General features: G+C 37.2%; 1 long non-coding RNA gene across 1 annotated transcript in view; it reads left to right on the top strand.

Moving 5' to 3' along the window:
- The first annotated feature begins 717 nt into the window (after window positions 1-717).
- LOC122679892 overlaps window positions 718-22,792 on the top strand; it is a 434,959-nt gene continuing 412,884 nt past the window's right edge. Inside the window, exons 1-2 of the long non-coding RNA XR_006336569.1 lie at window positions 718-823; window positions 1,117-1,179. This is a non-coding gene — a long non-coding RNA (uncharacterized LOC122679892). The remainder of the gene's footprint in view (window positions 824-1,116; window positions 1,180-22,792) is intronic.

A 22,792-nucleotide genomic window follows, 5' to 3' on the forward strand; every position in this document is an offset into this window, starting at 1 on the left:
TAGGTGCTTTAAAAAAAGAAGTCAGTGAACAGATACGTGGAGCCCCAGTGCAGCCAATTAGCTTTTGGAGGCCTTGAGAAAGTAAAAGGAAAGGCTGAATTCTGGTATAATATCCAGGCTCAGCTGTATGAAAGGCCCGTCACTCTGAATCATTCTAGCACAAATTATAGGCTTTAAAAATGGTTTGTGAATGTTACATTTTTGAGTTTGCTGCACTGTACAATGTCTTAAGTTTCCCTCCCTTCTCTGCGCAGCATTTGTTCTGTATGTTGGTTTCTTCGCTCAAGTGGAGAAAGCCAGTTTGAGAGCAAACCATGGATACAGATTGCTTTTCTGCTCTGATTTCTCCTTTGTTTGTGTTTAGCACAGTGTCAGAACTAGGATGCCTTTAGAGATACGTGCAGATAGGCCACCAGGAATGAAATTCCAATTCCAGTTTGGCACTCAGCAAGCCCCTCTCCCAGATATCTTCTACAATGTGCTGACTGTAATACTTTGACCAGAAACCACTGGTAATAGCAAGAAATTAGGCCCTGGTTAGAAACAGATTACTGCATTGCCAAATCCTTCTGTGGAATTCAACTACTACATATTTTCAGGTTAAAGAAAACTAGATCTTCTGTACTTCAGCCAAATCTGACTTTGGTTTCAAATTACCTCAGAGAAGAATTTTTAGCTGATAATTCACTTTATATGGTTTGTTTCATATGGAGATATATTCACAATGTATTCAGTTAGTAAACCTCTTCTATTAAAAAGGCTATACTTACTAAATAGAAGTTCTCGGTGGAAAATACTGGTTATACTTGGAGGTGGAGACGGGGTGAGTGGATAGGTAGTATGAAATCTTAGATTATTGGAAGCCAGGAAGTCAGGGTTTGAGAAGAGAAGTAAAGACTGTGAGGGAAGAAAAAAGGGTCTCTGAGAACACCAGAGAAATACCTGGAAAAGTGTAGGACTTTATTCTAGGGAACATTCTTGCTAGATTGGCATCAAGTTCTCTAGTTATGATTGGCCTTGGTTGGTCTTTACCCATGTCATACATGTATAGATTGTATACAGTGATATTTTTCATTTCTCTTGGTTAATTTCTCCTCATTCCTTTTATCTTGAAAGGTGAAGTAATGAAAATATGTGGCTGAAGAGACTTCCTGGGATATCTCCCCTAAACTGCATTGGGTAAGATAACTAAGTGAAGTAGAGCTGCGTTTCTCTAGTAACTTTCTGTCCTCAGCCTTTTTTAATTGAGCACATCAGGAACACAAATACCTCAGGAAAAAAATTAGAATTTCTAAAATGCAACGCAAAACATTTCTAGGGCAACAATTGATGCCAAGGAGACACTTTATTACTTATTCAACAAACATTATTGAGTGCTTACTATATGGACATACCTGAAAGTAATAGCTTCTTTTTTTAGGCATTATAACTCATAATACTTTCCCCAGGAGAGCTTATTTTGGAGCAAAAGTTTCCAATTTGACATTTTGAAATTACGAGTTTGCTGAGAAATTCTAACTCCCAAATTCCAATATAGATTCTTCTTTGTGATAAGCCCGACCCCTGGCCTTTGTAAGTTTTACTTACTTGGCCATTTTTATAATTGATCTTAATGCAGACTTTCTTATTTTTCAGATCCTCCCAAGTCATTCCTGACCATTAATTTTACTAACTGCTAGCCCTAGTCCTCTAAAGTGATTTGTGTCTCCTTGTTCTGAGCTTGTTGTCAATCTAAGAGATTTTAATGAGCAATAGTGACTATATTCTTAGCAAAAAAAGATTCATTTTCTTTACCTAAATAAAATACCTTTGTTTCAGTGATAAAACCACTAAAATGTTTATCCATAATTTTTTTTTTATCTTAAAAATTTCGCTTGCATTTTAGGAATAAAAAGTTTTACTTCATGACTTGTATTAAGGAGTCTTAAATACAAACTTCAGTCACAACGTTAGGGAGGAAGAAATTTTCCTCTGCCCTTCTAGGTTCTTCTGATTGGTCTAAGAATTAAATTGACATGGGGCAGATTAATAGGAGAAAATTGAGCACAGTTTAATAACATATACACATGGGACAGACCTAGGAAAACTGAGTAACTCACCAAAACAGCTGAAATACTCACCTTAAATATCATTTTCATCTGAAGACCAATGAGGAATTGGCGGTGGGGGTGGGGTGGGGGGGTGGACAGGTAGTGGTTTGGGACTTCAGAGGAGAGGAAAGTAATTCACACGGTGATGGGAAAGCAAATGTCTAGTAAACAAATATTTGCTGGGCCGTGCAGAGACTGTGGGACACAGAGTGGACTCTGATCACCATTGCCCCCCACCATACATGGCGCATATTTCTAATAGGTATCTCAGTGATAACTCTATTCCAGCCCTTTGTTTAAATTCTTTTAGGCAGTGAAGGGGATGATAAAAAGACTTCCCGAGTCTTCTGCTTCTTAAAAATAATCAGCCTGAATTAATCATCATGCCAAAGGGACACATTTTGGGATGGCAAATTTTACTTCTGTACAGTAGCAATTATGGACTTTCCTGGTTGTTCAGCTGGTAAAGAATCCACTTGAAATGCAAGAGACCCTGGGTCAATTCCTGGGTCAGGAAGATCCCCTGGTGAAGGGATAGGCTACCCACTCCAATATTCTTGGGCTTCCCTGGTGGTTCAGATGATAAAGAATCTGCCTGCAATGTGGGTGACCTGGGTTTGATCCCTGGGTTGGGAAGATCCTCTGGAGAAGAGAATGGCTACCCTGAAAGTATTCTCGCCTGGAGAATTCCATGGACAGAGGAGCCTGGCAGGCTGCAGTCCATGGGCTCACGAGGAGTCCAGCTGAGTGACTTTCACTTTCACAATAGCAATTACAGTGGTTTCTGCTTATTCCAGTTTTAAAAATGAAGATTTTAATTGAAATACAGACAAGTACACAGAACAAAAACACTGGCTTCTTTGGATTAACTAGCATAGTCATATACAGTTATAGACTACATTATATATAAAAAGTGATATCACTTTTTAAAAAACATAAAGGTTTTAAGTGTTGGATTCTTTCTCCTCATTCCTTTCTTTGGAAGCAAATGTTTGGTCAAATAACCTAGTTTCCCTAAATTTGAGGTACACTTTCTTTTTTTTTAGAGAATTCAGAAGCACTCTTGGATGATACATTATGAATGAATATAAGGCCTACCCATAGACATATTTACACTGCTAAGGAGGAAAATTTCCAGTCCTTGAGAGCATTCTTCTTTTGCAGGTTTTCCTCAGCTATTTATAGAGGATAAACACTGTGCCAAAATGTGAAGAAACTAATGGTAATCAGTCATGAGGATTTATCTTTTTGAACACTCCTTGGAAATAGACATCTTCTTTGAGAATAATCATTAATTAACAGATTGAACTCAGGTGGCCTTGGCCTGCAACAGCTTGGAGCCGGGCTTGGTTCCCAACCAGAGATTGGGCTGGGTCGTGGTGGTGAAAGAACCAGATCCTGGCCACTCGATCAGTGGCCAGTGACAAGGGCCCCAGCCCTTTGGCTTTGCAGAAAGAAATTCCACAAAGACAGAAAGTAGTGAAGCAAGTGAAGTATTTATTAGGAGGAAAAAGAGTACAGTAGTTGTGGATAGACTCAGAGGGAGAGTCCCTGAGTTGCTAAGTCACACCCTCATAGTAGTAGTTTGAATCACTTTTATGGGGTATTTCTTCTGGGTTTCCTTTGGCCAATCATTCTGATTTACCTGGTTCACAGTCATCTGGTGTATCTCAGGATCCTCCCAGGGCTTCCCTGATAGCTCAGTTGGTAAAGAATGCACCTCCAATGCAGGAGATCCCGGTTCGATTCCTGGGTTGGGAAGATCCCCTGGAGAAGGGAAAGGCTACCCACTCTAGTATTCTTGCCTGGAGAATTCCATGGACTATATAGTCCAATTCTATGGGGTCTAGAATAGACCCCATTCTATATAGTCCATGGGGTCACAAAGACTCAGACACGACTGAACAACTTTCCCTTCACTTCACTTCAGGATCCTCCATGTGTGCACACATATCTCTTAGCCAAGAGAGATCCTAGTGAAAAGGTGTCTGGGTAGAACATCCCTTGACATGACGCCCCTTTGGCCTCCAAGGAGCATTTTCTGCACATGTATGGTCGAGGATGTCTCCTGACTTTGGGAACAAGAAATATGTGGTCTGTGCAGGGTCCAGCCTCCTCCCTTAATTGCCCTGCTATTTTGTGTGTGTGTGTGTGTGTGTGTGTGTGTGTGCCACTTTCTTTATTTTTAATTGAATGGTAATTGCTTTACAGAATTGTTGTTTTCTGTCAAACATCAACAAGAATCAGCCATAGGTATACCCATGTGCCCTCCCTCTGAACCTGCCTCCCATCTCCCTCCCCATCCGACCCTTCTAGATTGTCACAGAGCCCCTGTTTGAGTTGCCTGAGCCCTACAGCAAATTCTCATGGGCTATCTATTTTACATATGGTATTGTAGGTTTCCATGTTTTCTCCACACATCTCACCCTCTCCCTCCTCCCCTTCCCCCTTGTCCATAGATCTGTTCTCTATGTCTGTTTATTGCTGCCCTGCAAATAAATTGATTAGTACCCTCTTTCTAGATTCCATTAATCTTGGAGTTTTGGTCAGAAGAGAATTAACCTCCAACTGCTTTACCCTGGTGGGCCCATTTGCTTCCTGCCTCAAGTTGATTTTACCTACTAGGTACATGAATAATAATAAAGAGTTGTAGCATATTCAGTAATATATTTAGTCATAAGCATGATCAAATGTTTCAATTTCTGTATCAGTCTATGTATAAATATTTAACGTAGCAGACTTACTGAGGTATGTGGAGTTTTCAGGTACAAGTTCAAATGATTTAGACTACAAAGTCTGTAAGGACTTGGTATAGTGTCACCAACACAACTCAGGCGATGTGTTCCAATTTATATTCTGCCAGTAAAAGCTCTGTGACTTTTGGCAGATTATTTTAGTTCCAAAGGCCCTGATTTCCCTATCTCTTCAGTTTCTAACATTCAGTGATTTCTTAAGGTTGAGAGCCTATGGAGAGATAAATAATCTGGTTTGAATAAATGTGATGGCTTTAAATGATTACCTGACTTGCTTAACTTTACCCTTGCAATTCCGTTCATGAATTTAACATTTTTGTTTATTTGTTTTGTTTTGTTTTTCATAGCATCACTGCTTCTGATTGTTTCGGCTCAGTTCAGTCGCTCAGTCACGTATGACTCTTTGCGACCCCATGGACTGCAGCACACCAGGCTTCCCTGTCCATCACCAATTCCTGGAGCTTGCTCAAACTCATGTCCATTGAGTTGGTGAAGCCATCCAACCATCTCACCCTCTGTCGTCCTCTTCTCCTCCTGCCTTCCATCTTTCCCAGGATCAGGGTCTTTTCCAGTGAATCAGTTCTTCACATGTGATTGTTTAACTGCTTTCTATAATTTGGCATAGGTACTTGGTTACATAACATATTTTGATTCAGGACAGGTACAAAGTACTGATAGAGGTAGCAAAGATGAGCATAGAAACCATGATCAGGATTGTGTGCTCAAAGTAGAGCACTGAAAAGATATTGTGTTCATTTTTTAACCTCTTTATCACCATGTAAAGTAATTAGTCTGTCGTCTGTGCTATTTCAAGCATTTAGTTACTTATTCAGATACTTAGGATTACTATTTAGCTAACTAAAATCTTAATTTTGTCCTGAAATTGCTCTTGCTGCCCTGTGCTGCTCAGCAGCTCAGTCATGTCCACCTCTGGGACACCAAGGACTGTAGCCCACCAGGCTCCTCTGTCCATGAAATTCTCCAGGCAAGAATACTGGAGTGGGTTGTCGTTTCCTTCTCCAGGGGATCTTCCCGACCCAGGGACTGAACCCAAATCTCTTGCATCTCCTTCACTGACAGGCAGGTGATGCAGTGGTAAAAAAAAAATCCACCTGCCAATGCAGGAGATGCAAGAAGAAGAAGCATCACCTTTCATTCCTCATTTTACTTGATCTATGCATGATATTCACACTCCCTTGAATCCCTTAGCATCTTCACTGCCTCCTCATTTGAAAACTCTTCTCTGACCATTTCGATTTAGAATTCTTTGCCAGCTCATCATATGGTCAGGCCACTCAAGATGGCTATCTTGCTCTCTTTACAGCCCTGCTTGACCAGTCACTTACTTGACTCTCCACTCATCTTAATTATAGGGGTTAATCAGTAAGTACCTTTGTGTTTACCCCAGCCACTGGTTTCCCTGGTAACTGATGAGCCAGGGGCCGTGAATTCCCCTTGTAAATGGTATCCTCTTTCTCCCTGGAGAAGAGATGCTGCCATGTCCTTCCCACTGCCTGCTTACACAGCAGGGTGTTGTTTCAAGACGCTTTGCTTCAGACATGTAAGACCCTCTGTCCAGTAAACCATGGATGTTGCTGTTTCTAGGTCGTTTCTTTGCTCTCCAGGCTGGGTGACTACAAAGCTCGTAGGCCTTCAGGGTGCAGTCCAACAGTCATCTTCCTTTGTCTCCGCAACACTGATTTAAATCCCTAACTTCATTCTGGAATCTTTTCTGACTCCACTCACTCTTGGGTGAGTTTATGACGTCAGTACAATGCCCTCCAAATATCTATCTCATTTTCAACCCTCTTTCTGGTTAAAACTCCTGTTTCTAAGAGCAGTCTACTCCGTTTATCTCTGACAAGACCCCCAAATTGAACAAGAATTAAACTTAATTATCTCTTCACTCCCATCACGCTCTTTCTCCTCAAGTTATACTTTTAATACTTGCACACCATCCATGGAATCATCTAAGAGAAACATCTAGCACTCATGTTACTCTTTATTTTCCATGGAATTCTTAGTTATGAAGACAAGACTCTAGAGTCCTCGTTTGAATTTGAATTTCAGCTTGACAGGGCTTCTACTTACTATTGGTGTGAGCTTGGGGAAGATACTTGACTGCTCATTGCCTTAGTTTCCACATCTGTAAAATGGAAATAAAAATTGAATAAACATCTTGAGGTTATTCTGAACACTAAATGTGCTATATATAAAGATCTTAGAATGTTACCTGGCAAAGAGTCAGCACTCAGTATTAGCTTTTACTGTCGTGATTATCACCATTGTTGTTACTTTCAGGTGATAGCTCCCGATTCACTGCTAGTACCTTCTGGGGCTTCATAATCTCCACCTTGGACCATTAAGCTAAAGACTCCTCAATATTTCCTTTTCTGCCATCAGCCCATCTTAATTTATGCTTTGCTCTGCCACTTTAGTGAACCTACAGGTTTGTTTTTTTTTTTAATTTTTATTGGAGTATAGTCAATTTAAAATGTGTTGAACATCTTTTCATGTGCCTATTGGTCATCTGTATGTTTTCTTCAGAGAAATGTCTGTTTAGGTCTTCTGCCCATTTTTTGAGTGGGTTGTTTGTTTTGATGCCGTTAAGTGTCTTGAGCTGTTTGTAAATTTTGGAGACTAACATTGCTAATTATTATTTGAGAAATGCAAATCCAAACTACAGTGAGATATCACCTCACCCCAGCCAGAATGGCTATCATCAAAAAATTCACGAACAATAAATGCTAGAGGGGGTATGGAGAGAAAGGGACCTTCCTTCACTGTTGGTGGGAATGTAAATTGAAGAGCCGCTATGGAGAACAGGATGAAGATTCCTTAAAAAACTAAAAATAGAGAGATACTGGATTCCCACTCCTGGGGAAATGTCTGGAGAAAAACATCCAAAAGGATATATGCACCCCGATATACATTGCAGTACTATTTACAATAGCCGAGACATGGAAGCAACATAAATATTCATTGACAGAGGAACAGATAAACTGTGGTACATATATACAATAGAATATTACTCAGCTATTAAAAAGAATGATGTAATGCCATTGACAGCACCATGGAAGGACTCAGAGAGTCATTCTGAGTGAAGTAAGGCAGAGAAGGAGAAATATATGACATCCTTCATATGCAGACTCTAAAGTCAAATGATACAAATGAACTTGTAAAACAGAAAGAGATTCACTGACCTAGAGAATGAACTTATGGTTGCTGAGGGGAAGGGATAGTTAGGGAGTTGGGGATGGACAGGTACACAGTGCTGTATTTAAAATGGATAGCCAACAAGGACCTACTGTATAGTACAGGGAACTCTGCTCAATATGATGAGGCAGCCTGGGTGGGACAGTGTTCTGGGGGGAGAATGGATATGTGTATATGTATGGTTGAGTCCCTTCACTGCTCACCTGAAATTGTCACCAACATTGTTAATTGGCTATTCCCAATACGAAATAAAAAGTTCAAAACAAGACAAAAAAGAAAATAAAATACTGTGTTAGTTTCTGTTGTACAGCAAGATGAATCAGTTATACATACACACATATCCACTCTTTTTTCGATTATTTTCCCACATAAGTCATTACAGAGTTTGAGAAGAGTTCCCTGTGCTATCCCTCCAAGCTTTTTTTTAATCTACTCCATATTCTATTCATATTTTTTGTATGCTGCCCTACTTGACCAATATTCATAAGGGGAACAAGAATATCTTTTGGATATTTCTATTTTTAGTGCTTGGCATAAAGCTAAAATATAAATCTTTGTTAAACAATATAATGAATGAATGCTCCTTTGTTTAGAACTATGATGTAATGGGGGCTTCCCGAGTGCTGCTAGAGGTAAAGAACATGCCTGCCAATGCAGGAGACTTAAGAATCGCGGGTTTGATCCCTGAGTCGGAGATCTCCTGGAGGATGGCATGGCCACCCAGTCCAGTATTCTTGCCTGGAGAATCCCTTGGACAGAGGAGCCTGGCAGGCTGTAGTCCATAGGGTCACACAGATTTGGACACAACTGAAGAGACTTCGCACACACATATGCATGCATGATGTCATACAAAGCCTAAAGTTTCATGGTCATCATATTATTACATTTATTAAATAGAGTCTTGAAAAAATGTTGCTGTTATTCTGTGTGTATTTAAAATAATTAGTAAAACTTTCGTGAGTGTGGGTGCACAGAGGTAAGCTCTGTGTATCTAAAATACTGTTAGGTTTAAACTCCATACTCCATTTAGAAGAATTTTATGTAGAATTTTACATAAATTGCTACAGGAAGTTTCCAGGTCTAATTTAACCCCTTTCTGTCTAAGTAGACTTCTTCTCACTAATCTTATACCCTTGCATGAGGCCAATTAGAAGCCACTTTAAAATGTTTTCTTAGAGAATTAACAATCTATGATAGACACTCTCTAACTAACCCTGCTAGGGAATTCAAGAACTTTAGGACTGTTGAGCCTAGCATTAGGCGAAAGACAAATATTTGACTCCCCTGTCTTTGCCAGGGTGCCCAGGACAATATGATGAACCCCTCACAATATAAGATATAAGTTAAAGCCTACAGTTTTTCTGGTTAGTCAGCATCCCATTGACTGTTAACCTTTTGAGAAAATGAAAGTGGTGGGAACCTTTGAAGCTATGACCTGCTATTTTGAAAAACACTTCGATTAAAGAATAATAATTTCTTCTGAGTTTATTCTTTGGCTATATTCTGGCTGTGCCAAGGGATTCATTAATTCAATCAGTATAAGCATTAAATTCAAATCATTCTGGGAAAAATTGTCAGTTAATTCAACAATAATTTATTTTACTTCAAATTTAGACATGACTATAAAGTTATACTCAGAGCAGCGATTCTGAAAATTGACTAAATGATAGGTTCGATTGGGCTTAACAATCAATCACGGCTCTCTGAAAGCAGAATTGTATATTTTTCTCTGGTGAATTACTGCCTGAGATTGAAGAGTCAATTTTCTAGGTTTTAAACGCTATGTGGATGGAGGAGCCTGGTAGGCTGCAGTCCATGGGGTCGCTAAGAGTTGGACGTGACTGAGCGACTTCACTTTCAATTTTCACTTTCATGCATTGGAGAAGGAAATGGCAACCCACTCCAGTGTTCTTGCCTGGAGAATCCCAGGGACGGGGGAGCCTGGTGGGCTCCCGTCTCTGGGGTCGCACAGAGTCGGACACGACTGAAGTGACTTAGTAGCAGCAGCAAATGCTATGGACATCTATTTCTAGATAAATAAAAATTTATGCACAACTACCTGGAGAATTCCATGGACAGAGGAGACTGGCAGGCGACAGTCCATGGGGTCACCAAGAGTTGGACACGACTGAGCAACTATCACTCACACACACACACACACACACACTTTAATTACAAATACTAATTTAAAAGTATAACTCATTTTGTATATTACTCAAATGAGAAATAGTTTTTTCTGAAATCATTTTACCATTCAGTTACTATATTAGAATTTAGTTTTGTTTTTTAATCTATGCTTTAGTTCTTAATCGAATTACACACACACACACACACACACACACACACACACACACACACACACTTCCGAATCAAGAACTACCTTGAGGCTTTGTATTATCTTTCCGTGATTTTTTTTTCTAAACATATTGGATATAAAAAAATAAATAACCAAAGCTTCCATGGGTATATAAGTTTACCATTTATATAACTTTTAATTCACAAAGCAACTTTATGGGATAAATGCTACTATGTATATTTTATAAATGAAAAATCAGAGGTTCATGGAGTTTAAAGATAACATCACTTGGTTTCAGCTGGGTAGAAAATATAGAGGGTGAGAAGACCCATGACTCTTTCCACCATGCCATACTGCATGGCATATTGGTTATGACTAAAAACAGGCTCTTAGAAGTCCCAGATAAATCTGGTTAAAAGTTACTCAGCTGAATAAACTGAAAAAAAAAATTTCATGGAATTTGATAGAATGTCTAAGATCAGTTAGGAGACTTCTAAGGAAGACCAGGAAATAAGGATTTGTAATAGCAAATGTCAGAACTTAGTATGAATCTATAGTAAATAAGACGGTATAGTACTGGTTCATGCAGAGAAAGAAAAAAATGGCCAACAGATTTTTTTGTAAGATCCCAGAAAGACACCCATTTTGTGACAGTGTTTCCCACAGTTTACTGCTTAGAGTGACATTTTTGAAACTTTCATTCATTACACTGGTTCAATCAATTACCTACCTACTGGTTCAATCAGTCAATTACCTTAGTTCAAGGGCTGATTCACAGTCCTACAAATAATCTTTTTCTAATCACCTTAACCAAAAAGGGCACTACCTTCTCTGCACCTCTGTAACACTTCCTTGTGCTCAGCAGCTCAGCCGTGTCTGACTCTTGGTGACCCCATGGGCTGAAACTCTCCAGTCTCTTCTGTCCATGGGATTTTTCAGGCAAGAATAATGGAGTGGGTTGCATTCCCTTCATCGAACCCACAGCTACTTTCTTCTCATGCATTGCAAGTGGATTGTTTATCTGCTCAGCCAACAGGAAAGCCCCTTACCTAGTCTTTAAAAGAGCAGATCGTCTGTAGAAGAATGCCACAATATTTAAGCTTCAATTTAAGTAAATCACCACAAAAATGTAGTATTCCAAGGTTGCTGCCTTGGTTGAACATTTTATTAACATGCCATTTTAATACATAGAATAAGGTTTATCAAACTTTGCTCTTTAAGGTAGTAATAGGTGCTTTTAGAAAGAAAGAAAAAGAGGAAACTAAATTTGGATACATTGGGCACATGCTGTCAAATATTAACTACCTATTGGTTACTAACAACAATAAGTAGCCTGCAGAATTCTTTGAAATACCTGGGAGTAAAGAATTTCTCAATTGTTTAAGCGAGTCTTTTCCATACTTTTTTTGCCAACAGAACATATTTTTCTTCCAAAATTCTTAAATTTCATTTCATTTAGAGTAGAAAATTCTTATGGTACTTTCCATCATTCTTCTTAAAATTTAGTGTAATTTTTGTGTAAATATCCATGTGGTTCAAACATCAGAACAGTACAGAAATAATACATTTGTATTTATCTTTTCTGTCTGTTTCTGTCCATTACTGTCATGATTAGCCACTTTTTTAGATTCTTGCATGTTCCTCCAGTGTTTCTTCAAACACAAGGCAAATAAAACACAGATATATATTTTATCTTTTTAAGATTAAAGTTAACACAATATATTACATTGTTCTATAATTAATTTTTTCACTTAAATATATCATGGAGTTCTTTCTACGTTAGTATATAAAGGGCTTTTTTATTCTTTTTACAGTTGTATAATGTTCCATTGAATGTGCATGTAGTAGCTTATTTAATCACTTCTCTAAATATGGATAAAGATACTGTTTTAAAACTTAAGCTGTTACAAAAAAATGCCACAATGAATAAGCTTGTGCATCATTTCATATGGGTGCTAGTAAATCTATAGGATAAATTCCAAAGATTAGTAGGTCAAAGAGTGAATACATTTGTAACTAGTAGAAATTCCTAACTTACTCCTTATAGAAATCTCATTCTCCTCTCCCACAACCTGTTTCACTGTAGACTTGACAACAGAAAGTGCTCTCAAACTTTGAATTTTGTTAAAGTTATAGTTGGAAAATGAGAATTTAATTTATATTTTCTCTTACTATTATTTAGGTAGAGCATCATTTCACATGTTTAAGGATCACGTGTATTAATTTTTTCAGGAAATATCAATTCACATCCTTAGTCTATTTTCTTTTTGAGATTTATTATTAATGAGATAGTATCTATGAGATAGTCCTTTGTGTGTAATGAGAGCTCCAATTATACTCTCTGCTTGACATTTATCTCCTGCTTTTGCTTCTGATAATTTTTTTTAACCGTGTAGAAATTCTTAATATTTCTTTACTCAAAAATGTTTAATCTTCTTTCTTTCATTTTGTTGTTGCTTATTTGTTTCAGAATACTTTTTCTGGAAGATTGTATTTTCCTAAATGATCACAAGATCTTCCATTCCACACACTCTTCTTACAATATTACTGCATTAGTTTGCTAGGGCAGCTATAATAAAGTGCCACAGGCTGGGTGGCTTCAACAGTAGAAATTTATTGTTTTACAATTCTGGAGGGTAGAAGTTAGATGGTGTTGGCAGGACTGATCTCCTCTAAGGCCCCTCTCCTTGGCTTGTAGATGACTGTATTCTTTCTCTCTCTTCATATGGTCTTTGTCCTAATTTCCTCTTCTTATAAGGAGACCATTTATATTGGTTTAGTGCCCACTCCTATGACTCATTTAACCCTAATTTCTTCTTATGAAGGACATATCTCCAAACACAGTCATATTCTGAGATACTGAGGATTAGTGAATTGAAGGTGGGGGGACACGGTTCAACTCATGACTATGAGTTTGACATTTCTTATACCCAAGATTGTAGAACTGGCTTAAAACTCAACATTCAAAACACTAAGATCATGGCATCCGGTCCCATCACTTCATGGCAAATAGAAGGGAAAAAAGCAGAAGCAGTGATATATTTTATTTTCTTGGGCTCCAAAATCACTGCAGTCGGTGACTGCAGCCATGAAATTAAAAGATGCTTGCTCCTTGGAAGAAAAGCTATGACAAACCTAGACAGTGTATTAAAAAGAGACATCACATCGCTAATAAAGGTCCATCTAGTCAAAGCTATTTTTTTCCCCCAGAGGATTTTATTCCAGTGAATTTTTCTCATGTTTAGTTTTAACTTTTTTGTAATTTTAACTTTTTCTTGTAACTTCGTATTTTTTAAGATTACCACTTAACTTTTTATTTAAGAGAGACGGATTTATCTGGTTAACTATAAGATGATTTCTGTCTGTGTGTGTGTGTGGTGGTGGTGGGTTGTTGCTGGGATGGGAATGTAAGGAAAGAGCCAGAATAGCTTTCAAATTTACAGTCTTGGATCCTTGTCCCTTTAAGTATTGCAGGATTCTTTCCGTAACTCATTTAAAATCGATGGTCTCTGTATAATTTTTATTATTTCACTGGTTTGTTGTAAAGAAAAAGTCAAGCACAGTTCTGCTTATATAATGAACATACAGAGTATGGAAATTCTCTTTCTAGCTTTCCTCTGACCTGATTTGACTGTTCAATAGAAGTTAGAAAATGGATGGCTTCTCTTGTTGCATACATATAAACACAGAAAGCAAATAAATGTTGCAGTTTGAATAGCTAAAACCTTGCCTCGATAATTCTGTGCACTTTTCTTGGCATCAACTTCATTGACTTGAACAGAAAGCAGATAGCAATTTTGTCTTACTCCATAAGGAAATTCTTTTATATTTGTTAATCTTAAAGAATGGAAATTTACAGATGCTAGAAGAGAGATGGAGGAATATCATCTTAAAAATATCAATCATCAGAGATAGCACAAACAAGACCCTTGGCTTTAAGTAATGAACAATTCTTTTGATGCTGAGCCCTTTTAGGGAAGAGTTATTGATCATGTGTTGTCTTTTTACTATGACAGCCTAGGGGACAATATTAGTACAGTTATCATGAGATTAAAGATTACACATTTTTGACTAATGTATGAAATCATTAATCATTCAAATGTATACCTGAAGTTAAAAACATATTTGCATACATTTAATAGATAAAAGGATTTTTTAAATATTTGATGTTCAAATATCTTAGTTACACCAACAAAAATAAAGGAAATATAAAATACAACTGTAAATTTTAAAATACATGTAAACATAAATCACCATAGTGATTTGTACACCATATGTACACCATAGTGGAAAAAGTTACTTTTCTTTATTGAAAAATAGATTTTGAAATATATCTAACTTCATTCTAACTCACATATATAACCATGTGAAAATATTTTATGTACCTGTTTAGTTCATCATGTAGAAGTGTGTCATCTTGCTACATTAAGAAATAAGACATTTGTTAATAAACTTTATTAATAATCTATACACACTTTTAGGAAATATCTTTCAGCGTACACTTTAGAAAACTTGGGTAATTTATGAAATTGAACTTGGCAGCTCACAAGACGGAAAGAAAGCCAAAATTTATGTTCCCTGGCTACTGTATTTCAGTAACTTGCTTAAGTAATAGCTATTTTATTTAAATAATTTTTCAAGGAGGCAAACTTAAAATCTAAATTCATTGTCATTTGTTAGAAATAGAAACATAAATATTTGTCCAAACACAAAGTGGATTTATTTTTGCCATTTGAAACTGAGGTTAAAAGCGTGGTGAAAATGAACTTCCTCGTCAAAGATTTACAATTCTTCATTTTTTTTCCCCCCCATGGGAACAGAAATGCTGAAATATCATTTTCCCTTTAAGAGTACAATATTTGTGTTTCAGAGCCACACCAAACTAAAGCCATCTGGGAATTTGCCATTCCTCACTGAGTGGAGATGATGACTCACTGCTCTTATTGTTTTGGCACTTAAGCTTATCTCAACAACTGCTGAATGAATGCCATTCATTTGCCCCTGTGATTTTTATCCATATTATTTGCAATTCGTTTTCTATAAGTCTATCTTCTGATCCAACAATAAGATCTTGACCATGTGTAATTTTTTTTTAACTTATCTCAATTCCTAATATGGTGCCAATCACACAATATACATGAACCTGTGGATTCCATAGAAAGCGATGCTGACCTGTAAGACTTAGATTTCAGCTTCGAAGTCTAATAAAGAGCATTTGAAAACATTTTATTTTAAAATTCTTATTGTGTATTGCTGAAACTACACAGGACATTATTGCAAAAATCTGTGTTCTTGTTTTACAGCTTTTCTCCAATTTGTGCTTAGTCTAGGCCTAGATACCCCAGAGAGATGGTCAGTTAGAAAGAGATTGGTTCTTCCTTCATGGAAGTTCAGTCACTTAGAAATGATAGACTAAAATAGTAGTCAAATAAATAAGAGTTAAACATTGTGATAAATGCTATCACAGAATAAAGTGAGAACAAAGAAAGTAACAGAAGACCTACTTTTGACTGGGTAGTCAGAGAATTTTTCTCAGAGGTGGAAATTAAAGGTGAAAGATGAAGAATGAGGAACCAACCAAGCGAACAGGCAGAGCAGAGATACACTATGAATTGCAAAAATTTCAAGATGGCATATGTCTTGAATATTCCATTAGTGTTTACTTCTACTAATAAAAAAATAGTCATTTATACATGTTATTTACCACTTATTTTGTGCCAAGCACTGTTCTAGGTACTTTATTTGAACAGTTTCATTTAAAATTCACAACCTATTGGGAATATTATTGGTGGGTTACTATTATAATTTTTATTTTACAATTTGAGAAAGCTATAGTCCAGAAAGAGTAAGTACCTTGCTCAAATTAATTTCAGTTCAGTTCAGTTCAGTTCAGTCGCTCAGTCGTGTCCGACTCTTTGTGACCCCATGAACCACAGTGCGCCAGTCCTCCCTGTCCATTACGAACTCCCAGAGTCCACGCAAACCCATGTCCATTGAGTCGGTGATGCCATCCAGCCATCTCATCCTCTGTCATCCCCTGCTCTTCCTGCCCTCAATCTTTCCCAGCATCAGGGTCTTTTCCAATGAGTCAGCTCTTTGCATCAGGTGGCCAAAGTATTGGAGTTTCAGCTTCAACATCAGTCCCTCCAATGAACACCCAGGGCTGATCTCCTTTAGGATGGACTGGTTGGATCTCCTAGCAGTCCAAGGGACTCTTAACAGTCTTCTCCAACACCACAGTTCAAAAGCATCAATTCTTCGATGCTCAGCTTTCTTTATAAGTCCAACTCTCACATCCATACATGACCACTGGAAAAACCATACCTTTGACTAGACTGACCTTTGTTGGCAAAGTAATGTCTCTGCTTTTTAATATGCTATCTAGGTTGGTCATAACTTTCCTTCCAAGGAGCAAGTGTTCTTTAATTTCATGGCTGCAATTACCATCCACAGTGATTTTGGAGCCCAAAAAAATAAAGTCAGCCACTGTTTCCACTGTTTCCCCATCTATTTGCCATGAAGTGATTGAACTGGATGCCATGATCTTAGTTTTCTGAATGTTGAGCTTTAAGCCAACTTTTTCACTCTCGTCTTTCACTTTCATCAAGAGGCTCTAGTTACTTCATAATGGGGAGGCAGTAACGAAAATTTTTTGATCATCAATTTATGTGAGAAAATAATTTTTTCTTTTATATAGGATTTTTTTTTTTTGCTGTATGTAACCTTAGTTATCTTAAAGTAAATTGCACATAAACATTTGACTATCCTAATTTCATCAATGCAATTTACATACTTATAATCACACAAGTTAAAAAATCTTGGAATTGAAGTCATCTTTAACTCCACCCATTGCCTTCTACTACAGATCCAATCAATAGCCAAGATATATTGGTTTTACTTCCCTGTAGTCTTTAACCTTAGTGTCTTCCTTTTTATTCCTATTGTCTCCATTATAGTTACTTTCTTATAATATTTTTTAACCACTCTAAAAACTTCCTAATTAGTGTTCTGTTTTTCAATTTGTCCCCAGTTTAATTCATCTGTAACAATGCTTTCAGATAAATCTTCTTGAAGCACAGCCACAATCATGCAATTCACAATTTCAAAACTCTTCTAAAACTCTATCTTACCTATTGGATTACATCCTTATCCCTTCAGTTTGACATTCAAGACCTTCTGCCAGTTTTGCAACCAACAGAGAAAGCTTATTCCAACTCCCAAGAGTGAATATTAATCTTTCAACAATTTTGTTAGCAAATTGTCAAACAGCCATTAAAAATAAATTATAAACTTATAATTAAAAGTCTTATTAAAAAACAAAGGTAATAAATACTCAAAATTCATCACATCATAATCATTTTACTGTATATTACCATTATGCTCTTGAGGTTATTTGCACATATTGTATCTAAATGGTGGAAATACTGATAATGCTACGTTGCATCTCTTATTAACTGTGCAAGCGAGAATGTGGACTTGGTAGATTGAAATCACCATTGTGGGAATATTTACACCCTGAAAATTGGAAAACAGTACAAAGCAGGGGTCAAAATGTAGAGTTTTGTTGATTGTCTAGAGCCAAGGTCAGCAAAATATAGGCTGTGGACCAGCTTTCAGGTTCTGTATTAGATGTGGGCCTTGCTTGTTCTTCTGTGTATTGCCTATGACTGCTGTTGCACTGAAATTGAGACTGGTATTGACAGAGATGGTTGGCTCCCAAGCATAAAATATTTACTCTCTCGCCCTTTAAGAAAATCAGGGGTTGGCCATTGAAGCTGAAAAGCAGCTAAAGCTAATAGGGAAGAAGATGAGTCTAGCTCCACCTCCTAATACTATCACTTTGGGGATTAAAATTTCAACACAGGAATGTTGTGGAGACATGAACACTCAGAGCATAGCATTCATTGTTTTCTCTCTTACCTGACTTCCAAGTTGAAGACCCAAGTTGGTTTCCATCTCAAGTAGGTAATATTCCCTCAAAACAAAAGCAGAAAGAGAGTTTCTTTATCAGAACTTCAGCATGTTTCACTTCTCCTGTAATCTTTCTAAATCTTATGTGTAAGAATTTTACACACAAAAGGTAGGAGGGAGGTTTCTTGAAGAAAGGAATTATGTCTACTTTATCGGGACTTTCCTGGTGGCTTAGATGGTAACGCATCTGCCTACAATGTGGAAGACCCGGGTTCAATCCCTGGGTGGGGAAGATCTCCTGGAGAAGGAAATGGCAACCCCCTTCAGTATTCTTGCCTGGAAAATCCCGTAGACGGAGGAGCCTAGTAGGCTACAGTCCATGGGGTCGCAAAGAGTCAGACACGACAGTGACTTCACTTCACTATCTTCAAGAAGCACAGAGTATTTCCAAAGCACTCAGGATAGAGCCTTGCACTCAGATGCTGAAAATAGTGTTTCATGAATGAATAAATTTCTCATAAGTCTCTGTATTCCCTACAGTGCTTAATGGTGCTGAACACATTGTATTCACTCAATAAATAGTTGTTGATTGATATGTTAGTGAAACATGAAAGTTGAAGAGTACTTGAAAATTAGACATATTTTATTGAAATGTAATAAAACTATCTTCGGTTTCTAAGTATTTTAATGCTTTCAACTGTTGTTTCATCTTTCCATCACAGCCAGATTTTTATGCAATGTCATGAGGCTGTTGTCTGATCAAATTTATAAGACACTTAAAAATGCTCAGGCCCCATAGCAATGCCAGGATCTAGGGAATCTGCAGTCATTTATGATTAACGACGCTCTGTGTTTTGTGAGGGATTATTAAAAACAGAAACCTATGACTTCACTGTTTCTGACAATAACTTTGAACACAGGGTCAGTCCTTCAATTTTAATATTTCTTTGTGAGATTAAAAGAAAGTAAAAACAATAGCATTGGGAGCTTTACCCAGATGTGACAGAATAGGAGACACAAGTTTTCAATCTGCTTCTTCCAATGAAATGCCACCTCATTCATAGAATATTGATGATGAGCAAATGTTACTGAGGGGCCAATCTAGTCATCAGAAAAACATAGAGTTCAGGACTTTCTAAGGCATCACATGGTCAATTCATAGAAGATGTTAACCGAAAGACTTGAGAGCAACTTAAGAGCTGACTCATAACGAACGTAGTTTAATATTTGCGTTTCCCTTCGGATGAGTAATTGGAACAAGAATTATCAAGTTGAAAAATAAAGTATTTGAGGTTCTATCAAAAACGTAAGCAAATAATGAATGTTTCTTGAAGAAAAATGTCATACAACACACGGACCATTTTTATTCAATTAATGAAAAATAATAAGCATGTGCATCAGCAAATAAAAGGAACAGAAACAACACAATAGTTTGCTTTTAAATGGAAATTCCAGGTTCAAGAACATACATAGTTCTCCTGCTATTTTCTTATTCACTAAATATCTATAAGTAAATGTTGGTTACTCAGTTGTGTCTGATTCTTTGAGACCCCATGGACTGTAGCCCACCAGGCTTCATAACTTGCCTATAATTATCTATGATAGGTTATTTAATTGTAATTATTTATGTTTGAAAAAGAAATGCATGCTTTTACAAAAATAAATTTAAACTTTTCAACTCTGCTTACTGGCAAAACTTCACAATCCACAGGAAGTAAAAACTAACTTAGAAGAATTAGTGCAGCATTCAAAACTCATCTTTGAACCAAATAATTTCTCTACTAGCATCTTAAAAACATTCTCTAGTTGTCAGGTAATGTGGTGACCATATTCAGAGGAGCGGTCTGGTGTGTAACTTTTCACGTGTTACAAGCACCTCACTGGTTGCTAGGCCACAGTCTGACCTTAAATTTGTATGAAAAATTAAGTGGAAGACCGAGGATTGAGTTGTGGTTTTTCTCAGTTTAATATGAATGCCCTGGAGTCTGGCAGGGGAAGAAAAAACCAGCTGCTTGATAGGAATTGTCACTTTCCAGTCCTTCAATGAAACAGCACTAAAAAGGATTTAGTTGGAGCCAGCTTTCAGCCAATCTTCCTTCCTGAAAATGTGATGATGTGAGGATAGACAGGCCTAAGGACAGAATAAACGAAAAAATTTCTTCCTCACTTTATTACTACAAGTTAACTTCTAGGGTTTTTTTTCTTCTTCTCTTTCTTTTTAAATGGCTTCACTTGTCCTCTTTGCTTCAAAGCAGTAAAATGACGTGTCAAAGCTACACAGTTAAATTAAAGTCCTGGACCATAAGAACAAAGATCCTACCATGTCATATTTTCAGTCATTACAGTAAATCCAATTTAAGATAGTCAAACAGGCAATATCTGAAGAAAGAGTGCTCAGTCATAATCATGGAATTTCAAACCTTCTTTTCTATTAACCTGAACAGGATTTGTGAATTAGAGGGTGTTGTAACATGTGCTGAAATAAAACTCTTTGCAGTTAATGTTGCAAAGGAAGTGAGTTATAGGTTTTGTAATAAGACACCTTTCTCTCTAAGTAATAAGCTATAATGTTGCTTTCTACTACAGGAAAAGCAGTCCTCAATTTGTGGATTTTTTTTTTTTTGGTTGTTGTTTATTTTAATTATATGACCTATCCTTGTATCCATACCTTCAGTATTTGACCAATAATTTTCAAAATACTGTACATTGTAACTAAACCAAAATGTTCTGGATGTGATATCTAAAAATGTTGGTTAAGCTCCAAGAACTGGAAAATACAAATAATTGGCTCAAAGAGGTTGTTGTGTTTCTTCTTTGCATTTTGTGGGTCAAAAAAGTTTGAAACAAATAATAGAAATGTAAAATATTTTGCTGTGTTTTGAAATTGTCCCAGACCTACAAAGTCAATCAGCAACATACTTTGTCCCCTCCCACTACAAAGGAATGTGGTTTTTAAAAAGTCCCTATGCCCTCCTGACTTTATAGTGATGTGAAATGGATTATAAACAAGTACATTAGAAATAATGAAAAACATTAGGAAATGATAAGTCTCCCTGTGAAGGTGACTTTTTAGTTGAGATCTGAATGATCATATGTGTTATATAATTATCTGTACAGAAAATTCCAGGCAGAGAGTGCAGAGGCTCTGAGGGAATAAACTTGATGCTTGAGAAGCTGAAATAAAGATACTCATGGCTAGATTCTAGTGTGAGGGGGCAGAAGAGGTGTGAGAAGGCCATTTTTTGGGGGGAGGGCCGTGCTGTGTGGCATGTGGGGGTCTTAGTTCCTCAACTAGGGAGCAAACCCATGCCCCCTGCAGGGGAAGCGAAGTTCTTCATCACTGGAACACCAGGGAAGTCCCAGAGGAGTGAGAGGAGATGGGAAAAAATAGTGGCGCTAGATCACATACTGCCTCACAGGCAGGGCATGGAGGTTGGAGTTTCTTTAACTGTGATAGAAAACCATTAGAAGATTTTAACTCAGGAGTAATATAATTGGATTTATGTTTTTAAAAAGATCCCTCTATCTGTTCTTGAAGAGAACATATTGTAAGGGAACAACACTTGAGGTCGATTCCTAATCACTCTTGCAGCTGGAGGGGAGACTATGTCAGGCAACCTTGAATAGGAAAGTGGTTTGTGTATCTGATGGAATGCGGATAAACTTCTGTTTTTGTTTTTTTTGTAATCTGTCTTCCATGTGTGCTGTGAACACTGCCTTGCCTCTGGTCCCTAAGATGCTATTTTTCCCCTACTCCCTAATCTTCTGTAGCTACAAGCTATATGTATCTCCTTTATGAAATCTTTCTTTATCATAATAAATATTTATGGAAATAAATACACCTTCAATAATAAATCTTAACTTGGATGAAATGGTTGGATGGCATCATCCACACAATGGACAAGAGTTTGAGCAAGCTCCAGGAGATGGTGAAGGACGGGGAAGCCTGGTGTGCTGCAGTCCATGGGGTGACAAAGAGTAGGGCATGAGTTAGCAACTGAACAAAAACAGCATTAATAATAATAGCTAGAGAAAGAACTGTTAATAGCCATAATAATATTATAATAATAATTGGGGCAGATTCAATTCATCTTAACCAAAGGATGAAGCAAAGTAGAATGTTCTCATTTACAAATAATAAAAGGAAGTCTCCATGGAGTCAATAAGTTGACCATCTGCTAAGTAAGGAAGCCAAGATTGAATCACAGCCTTTCTAACAAAAAAGTTTCTATCTGTTTTATTACTCTAAACTGTCCTTTTAGCCAAGAATTTATTCTTTTTGCCAGTTACTAGGGATCTTTGCAGACATCAACATCAAAGACAAGAATACTCTGTATATGCTTCCAAGGGCAGACAGAAATATCAATAGGTAAATATTACTATTGTAACCAGTGCTGACATCCTCACTCTTAAAAAATGCATAAAATATGAACATAAAATATCAGAATCTTACTTCAAGAGACCAGGAAAGAAAGAAACACAGCATGATGGTTAAGAACATGCCGTTGTGTTCCTGTCCGTGTGTA

The sequence above is a fragment of the Cervus elaphus genome, chromosome 3 (assembly GCF_910594005.1).
Source record: "Cervus elaphus chromosome 3, mCerEla1.1, whole genome shotgun sequence".
Lineage (NCBI taxonomy): Eukaryota > Metazoa > Chordata > Mammalia > Artiodactyla > Cervidae > Cervus > Cervus elaphus.